Raw genomic sequence first — 9,101 nt, 5'->3', positions numbered from 1 at the left:
ACACACAGATTCACATATAATCAATTCACTAGCCTAGGCACCTCAATCCAAGCAGTTATGTACACACACACACACACATATATATTCTATTCAAGTACCATCGCAGCGCATTTAACAATGCATCATGCAACACATGTATTTATTCACATAACAAACCCCACTCATAATGATAAGTGAAGACTTCTCCATAACCAAATTCAACTTTTCTTGCCTCCAATGGCTCTCTAGCTTTCCAATGTGCTAATAGCTTTATTTCCCCTTTGAACAAATCAAAATAATAATTATTTCTTAGCTTTTGATAGTTTCTAGCATTTCAAACTAAGTTTAGTTCCTCCATTCTTAGATACAAAACCTAAGTTTCAAATCCTTAATTCAAAAAGCTTAAATCTTTACCTTTAATACTAGGTTGCTCAATCTCAACTCCAAGTTCCTAGTCAACTCAATGGAAAGTTGCTAATAACTCTATTATGTAGAGTTATTTTGACACATTTTGGGGGCTTAAATAGTTAGATCTTTGAGATTTTAGGTTTGAATCATAGCATTTTAGGTGTTTTTCTAGTTTAAGTTTGATTGCATGTTGAGTGGTTAATTTAAGTTATTTAGTTAAATTTTATATTTTTTTATTTTAAATTACTTTAAGAGTAGTACTGGTAATTTCTCTTATTGCTTATGTAGGAAGTTTAGTGAAAAAGGCTCATTTGATGAAAATCTGTGCAAGTATAGTGATGGCTTCAATCATAAAAACGTTTATCACCATCATAAAGGTTCATCACATCACTCCAAACAAATTTCCAAAAATGCATGCCAAATATCAAGGCAAATATATGTACATAAATATACGAGAATACCATTTTCAAATAGACACATTCCACTCAACTTGGTTTGGTGGGATTTTCACTTCACCAATTCTATTTCTCGACCAATTTCATCAATCCAGTGTTGCCTGCATGGTTTCCTTCAATCATTCAAAGGAAACCTAAAAATCAAACATTACTCTTAACCATAAATCAAACCTTAATGATTTCATGTAGAATTTAAAATCTTTTCTTATCTTCACATCACTCAAACTTTGAAATTTTTCTTAGAAAACTCTTTAGAGCTCAGAGGTAACTTGTCTTTTGCTAGCAAAACCTCTTTTTACTTAGCGTTTTTCAACTTCCCTTAAATGTTGGGAGCTCTATTAGATGTAAAACGTCAAGAACATAGCAAAAGAAGAAAGGAGAAAGCTCACAGGTACTCTAGAATTCCTCAAAACTAAACCTTCACTTGGTTTTCTTTTTTTTTTCTACACTTTCTCTCTTCTAGGGTGAAAGCTTAACAAAAGTTGAACTCTCTTATTTCTCTCTTCTAAATGGGCGAACATCACAAGAAATGAGCTTGAAATTGCATATTTATACTCCCTCTCTCATTCATGTGTGGATTACCTAAGGTTCCCCCATAATCCAATTTCTTTATTTTTTATTTCTTTTTTCTTATCAAAAATCATGTCATATAATTATTACTCCATTTTCTTATAACAATCAAATGTTATAAGCACCAACTTTTCTCTTATTCAACCCCTCATGTCCACAAATCACTTCCCATGCAATATTTCTCTTTTTCCTTTTCTTTTATATTTATTTCATAGTCATTTTATTTTGCATGGCTACATTTCACACATGCAAACATATACCATTTCTTTTTCACTTCTTCATATCTTAATTCAACATTCACTAACATATGAATTTATTTCTATATGCACTATAATAAAATAATATATAATATTATTATAATCAATAAAGCTTATTTAATGTGCATGCATTATAATGTATTCTCAAATGCACATCACTACTCCCCCACTTGTACTAGGCATATATATACCACTTTCATAGTCAATATTTGGCCTCAAATTGTAAAATATCATTTCAACTTTATTCACAAATATTCCTTTCATCTCCAAGTATTGTAAATCATCTCATTTAGCCTTGCCATCAACCTTAAGGTCTTTACTAAGTAGCTCACTAGGATACGGGGTCTTACATATAGGGAAAAATAGAAGAAACAGGTGTGTTTGTTTTAGATAAGGGATAAGAGAAAAAACAAAGAAAGAATAAGTAAGGGGCTATCCAATTTCAATGACAAAAGCTGCTTTAAAAATAATCTAGCTTGAATTGGTGTTTTCTGGAATTGGAATGGTTCAATTGAATTCTTTTGCACAAATTTTTGGGGTGGGCAACCCAAATTTGACAAAACTAAAAGTAGTCTTGGAAGCATTAAAGTTCAATCATTTTCACAAAAGGAATTCTCTCTTTATGTCTCTTGCTTTATCTTTTTCTCTCCCGTTCTTAGTTTTTGTTTATGTCTTTGTTTTCTTCCTTCTTTTTTCTTTTGTTTCACTATTACATTCTTCTTTCCTTTCTTCTTTTCTCTCTTTCATTCTTTTTTCCTTTTATTTCTCTCCTTTATTCTTCTCTTCAATTGTAGTGTTTTTCTTGTTCTTTTATTTTATGGGTTTTCGATCCTCCATGTCTTGAGGGCTTAAGGTTGTTTGGTTTTGGTGTCATTGTTTGGTGCATGTTCAAATGCTTCCCAAATTGTCCATGCCCACAAAGCATGGTATTTAGACTAAATCTATTGTAATTATTCCCCTTAAGCACATGATTTCGCACCAAAGACATCAAGTTTCCTACAATAACCAAAATTAGTTTTGATAACTAGAACTACATAATCGTAGCCTCGTTAACACTCTGATTGAAATTTGGTTGCAACGAAAAAGCCATAACATTTAATACCCAAAATTCCCAATTGGCCTTTTTATAAAGATAGTGTAAATTTATGGAGGTATTTTTTTATGGTTTGGTTTTATCAATCTTTAATATGTTTGAATGATTTTGTGTTTGTATGTGCCAATGAGATCGAGTGGATTTTCGTTGTTGTCACTGAAGTTTCCTATCTTTAACGGTTGCAAGTTTTAGTATTTGGTTATTTTATGTTTCAATGTTTCAATATTTTTATTTTCCTTTTGGTTTTAACTTATTTATGTTACTGTGTTCGTGAAGATGAGTCTATTGGTTGATATTGGTTTGTTTCTTTGTTCTTAGTGTTTTATGTTTTGGTATTAGGTGTTTTCTTTGTTGCTAATATTTTTAAATTATTATACTTTTCATTTTTTTTATTTTTTTGTTTTTATGTTTTGTTCCATTTATTAGTGTCCTATGTGAATAATGATATAAGCATGTGGAAGATTTAACCTTATTCAGGTTAAATAATTTATTCTGGATGACATTTATGAAAAGCTAATTGTGGTTTTAAATTATGTTATTTTGTTTTTAAATTGTGATATATTTCAATTTTGAGAACATTTTAAACATTGTTTATTATTATTTATAAATTGTTCTAACTCATATTGCATATATGTTTGAATGAAACTAATTATTTGTTTTTTATACCTATAGTCTTTATTTATGTTATTGAGAATTATATGTCTTAAGTTTTGACTTTTAGTCAATTGTTATTTTGTTTTTACACAAGTTGTATATTTGTGTAATTTCTTAGGGGTTTTGCATGTATTTTGATGGTTGGTCACTAATTATAATTAAATTGTTTGTTGTCTGTAGGTGAATAATTTTAACTGCTGTCTATAGTTTTACGTATTTATTTCTTTACTTTGCATATTTTATTTCAACTTTTCTACTTGTTGTTGTTATTGTTTATTGTTTTGTATTCATTTGATGAAAGTTGAATAAATATGATGATAATAATTTTTTTTTATTATTGTATGCCTTTATGTATTTTTGCGTTTATAGCTTGTTGATTCGTTTTCTTATTGTTTGTCTTATTCATAACATTTCCTATCTATATTCTTTCTTTATATGTTCATATATTATTTATTGCAATGATGGTGTGAGAATTTATTCTATGCAAGTGATTTAACATATTGATGTTGGACCTACACATATGATCAATAAAATCATTGTTTGTTTTGCTTCTTATTTTGCAATTTTATATTTATAGATATATAAAATAATTGTTTGTTTTTCTTTTTATTTTGCATTTTTGTATTTTAGAATTTATATGAAAGTACTGAAATAGCAAATTTGTCCTTATAATTATATATGATGCAAAAGGGGTTTTTTCGTTTTGAGTTGATAATATGCTACTGTCAATTTCCAAGGTCGACTTTCCTCTTCTCTTTTTTCTTGATGGTACATTCAAGTTTTAACTAAAACAAGCTCATCCATAGTTTAGGGAATGTTAGTTACGTGTTATTCTTTTTGTGGAATGACCATACTTTCTAACTTGATTTCTTTTCAAATGAATAAGGTTATTTCTCTTTCTATACCTACTATTTTACTTTATTTTGCTCTTTATAACCTATTTAATTTTTTTTTCTTTTTGGTAAATGAATTGTGTCCCTATTTTATTATTTTTTAGTTATGTTTCTTTGATTTCAATGTTGACTTTTTTTTTGTACTTTTTTTTTGTTTTTCTTTACATGTGTTTCTGTTGATCTTTGATCATGATTCTATTAAAAAAAGAAAGCTCAAGATTTCTATCCCAATTAAGTAATTATTCAACGAGTTTTGTGCATTAGGTAATGTTTTTTTTATTAAAAATCTTCGCTTTTATCCTTCAACATGTTTGCATGTCATTTTGTAAGTTATCAAAGGTGTTGTATTTTTTTTCCTTTTATTTGTTTTTTATCTTAGTATTGTCAACGTAGAGGTCTTTTGGTGTAACTTAAATTTTAATATGTAAATGTAAAAACAATTTAAAGCTAAATTTCAATCTAAAGTGTGAAATCTAAATGTAAATAAAAATTTGAAGTCTTAATCTAATCTAATGTCTTTAAGGGTGTGACATCTGGCATTGTAAATTCCATATCACATTAAAATAAGAATGACATTACAAAACAAAAGTATTCATCTTTTACTTCGTTATATTATATTTTACTTACATGTGTTGAATTCAAAAACAAGTGAACTTGAAATGTATCTTTGCTACACTGATATATGTCTGTACATAGTACAAAATATAAATATTAATAAGTCAATATAGTCTAATTGGTCTGATTTTTTCTCTTCCTCCTTTATTTCTTTGCTAAAATAACAACCTATTTTATATTTTTGCAATGTACCAAACTATTAAATGATGGTTTATCAATCGATTTTTGAGTTGGAGATTGGCAAGGATGGCGACACAAGTAAAGTTTGCGTCACTGATATTTTGCAAAGTATCAATTTCAAACAAGACAATGAAATCATTAGTATTAATTTTCTAGCCACTAATGATAAGGTTATTGATTATGTCATCATGCTTAATACTTTATTTTCAAATTTTAGGTTGAATTAATAAAATATAATTTTTTCTAATTAAATTAATAGTGTTCTTTATTTATAAGGAAATGCAATTCAAGGGACCATCTGTAAAATGCAAATAAAAGAATTTCGACCATTGTTGAAAAAAAAGTTATGTTTATTTCATTTCTCAGTTCAAAATCTACAAACCAAAATGAACGTACAACATTATCCAAGCCAATGCCGCCATTGCACTCACACCAAAAACAAAAGTTGTTGAACTCTCTGCATCTACAATAGGATTTCAATGGTGATGAAGTTGGATCTAAGTGAATTAATGTGATTGTATAAAGCATGTATTTCAAAAAATTTCTTTTATAAAGGAAGCAAGCAATCCAATTATACAAGCGGAAACACAAATAATTCTTATTTTCAAATACCACCACACCAACGATTGATTTCTTAACCAAATAAGTTTACCACTTATTCTTCAAGAATGCTTTCAACTTAAACCTTGAGTAGAAAAGGTGTCAAATGTTAGACTACAAGATAGCAACTGATTTTATCTATATTTTCTTCTTAAAAATTAATGGTAATTTTTCTTTCAAAAAAAGTTTAGCCAAGAATGGGAGAGAGGAAGAGAGATATGACAAAGTTTCGAGGAGGACGAGAGAAGTGAATGCTAAAAACTTTTTTCAAGAGAAGTATGCATGTTTCTTTTCTTCCAATCTCCTCTTTTTTTATTAAAACTCTTGCCTCAAAGGTTTAACCAAAATTAAACACCTTTAAATCAATCTTGACCATCCATATAGAGTTATGAAAGCATCAAACATGCTCCATAATTATCAAAATTAAAATTAAAAAATAAATAATTTAATTCTTTAATTATCATTTAAAGTTCTTGATAATAAAACTCCTTATTGAATAATAACTCTTATTTATTATTATCCATCATTATTTAAAAAGAATTAACAATAAATAAAAGAGTGATAGTCAATCATGGAGTCTCTTTTTATCAACATGGGTATCTAAATTCATTTTGCAAGAATCCCTCTAGCATTATCTTAATTTAAAACAACTCTTTTAATTAAGACAAAAATATGTTATCTTGTCTAAATTGAGACAAATATGTTTTCTTATCTAGATTAAGACAAAACATAGTTTTCTTGTCTTAAATTAAGACAAACATATTTTTTTGTCTAAATTAAGACCAAACATGTTTTATTGTCTAAATTAAGACATACATGTTTAAGTTGTCATTTTTTTATACAATTTAATTAACCAAATAAAACATGCATTCCAACTTAAACAAGTTGAATTCTACAAAGCTAAGTGGGGAATCTATTTGGATATAGATATTACAAGCTCCAATAAATGTAAGATTATTCTTTATCTCATTAAAAAAATAATTTAAGCTTATTAACCATAAAATCACTCCTCTATAGATTCATGGTTGCAATCTTGGATTAATTATAATTGCAAGAAATAATTCAATACTTGATATTAATTATTAGTTGTTCAATTGCAAACCTTATATTGTGAACCGTCAAAACCATCTAATGACAAAAGGTGAAATTACCATTTTATCCTTTATATCAATTTTGTCCCTTAGTATCAAATTTCATCCAATTAGTGATTCAATACTCTATATCTAATCTTTTAAGTATCCAAATGTGATGAGTGGCTAATTCATTAATCCACTAGGCCCAGATTAATCACCAATCTTTCTGAAATCACTAGAAGTGATATTAATGCTATGAATTTCATTATTTGGATATATGTTCCTAGATGTTCATCTTGATTATAATCCCAAAATACGAAGTCTATATCAACACATCATGATGATCATGCTCATGGTATATCAAAGATTATAAGGAGATTAAACACGAGTCCACTATCCATCAAGATTTCGATTTTACTATAAGCAAATACATAAGTGTAAGATCATGATTTAAGTAACGGGTAAACTCAAATTTGATTCTCACATGATTCCAATTCATATTATAGTGTCACTACTCAAAGTCAACCATTTTGATGATTTGAGACTTATCATTCCCTTGAAGTGAATCATATTCGTTTCATTGGAAGCAATCTGGACACTACAACCTTAACAGCTTTATTATATGACTGTGAATAATTTTTAGATTCAATTAAACTGCATGTCTCATATGTATGACTCTTTATACAAATGTATGTCAATATATTAATAGAATCATGGTACCTTACTAACTAGATAATAAATGCTTACTTAAAACAAACTCTTCGTCTTATTATCAAAATGTACTTTCATTATAAATAAATTAAATAAAATTAAATATAAGAATATACTTACTTTCCAGAGCACCATATTTTAAAAATTCCTAATGGATGGCATTACTTTCAGTTTATGGAGTTTAAGGATCTACTGCATAAATATAAAATCAATGAAACTTTGACTAGTATGTTTCTTTGAAATAAATGGTACTATCTTATTATGTTTTATATGATAATATATTATTTTAACCATTTTTCATCATTCTATGCAAATGTCATAGGTTTGGTGATCTCTATTAGTAAAGTCTCTTCCATATATATGAATGATAACCCTATCACATAGAGTTATATTGTCACATTTTATGTGCTAAACTGGTTAAGTTCTTAAGGTTTAGGTGTAGGTTAAGTTGTTTTGAGTTGTTTTTCTTTAAGTTAATAAAAGCTTGTTGAGTCAATTTAATTTCAATTACTTTCATTTACTTTTAGGTTAAAATGTTTAATTTAGCTGCTATTGATTTAGTTCCTTGTTTTAAAGGTCCACAAATGAAAAGGGCTAAAATAGTAATGAATTGTTCAAGGATGGCTAATAGTAGATTTTTACTAAACAAGTTATGGTGTCTTGAGTGTATCTTGAGTTACAAATGTCTGATATCTACGATTTTTTGACCAATGAAAAGATAAGTGAAAGATCTACAACTTTTGTGCTTATCACTTTGCCCAGTTCTGATTAGATCATGGCTAAAATTACATGGAATTGACTGAATTGTAGCGAGGACAACATTAAGGCTGAAAGGCACAAAATACCAACACAACAACTTCAACGTTGCGACGCCATGCACTCAATGCCACGACACTACCATTGTTCAACCAAGTGGCCTCCAGATAGCAAACTTGGTGATAACTCTATGATATAAAGTTATTTGAGCTTAATTTTGATAATAAATTTGCATAGTTCTTGTAGTAATGCATAGAAATTAGTAGGTTTTATTTAATTATTTTAAATTAGTTATCTTAGGAGAGTCAATCTAATCATAGTGAATTTATGCTTAATTTGGTGTTAATATAGTTAAGATAGGTTGTTATTGATTTATTTGTACTTTTGTAGGTGTTTGAAAAAAGAATTTTAGTAGAAAAAGGAAAGCAATTTCAAGGTGCAGACTTGCACTGCACATATTTTAGTATTCCAGCCATAACTTTCTTTACAAAGCTCCAAATAAAGCGATTCATTGACCATTGGAAAGATAGAGAAAAAGTTACAACTTTCAAGTTTACCACTTCACGCAGTTCAACCTAGAAAGTGGTCAAAAGTCTTATCTAATTTGATGCACTGTAGCAGTCCTAGAGCAATTATGATTTCTGTTAATTAATTGGACAAGGTTGCGACTCACATATTTTGATGAGGAAATCTCAGCTTAAATTGATTTCTTTCTTCACCCAACTTGGCCTAACTTTAAAGCCTATAAAAACAACCTTGCAAAAGTGAAAAGAATTAATAAACACTAGATTAATAGATAATAGTTTAGTTGCAGAGCCATTGATGCTAAGAAGAATTTGAAGGATTCAAGGAGATTT

The sequence above is a fragment of the Theobroma umbraticum genome, unplaced genomic scaffold (assembly GCF_002168275.2).
Source record: "Theobroma umbraticum cultivar Fairchild unplaced genomic scaffold, ASM216827v3 scaffold_299.0, whole genome shotgun sequence".
Taxonomy (NCBI): Eukaryota; Viridiplantae; Streptophyta; class Magnoliopsida; order Malvales; family Malvaceae; genus Theobroma; species Theobroma umbraticum.
The sequence above is the reverse complement of the archived record's forward strand: the minus strand, read 5'-3'. Positions refer to the sequence as shown.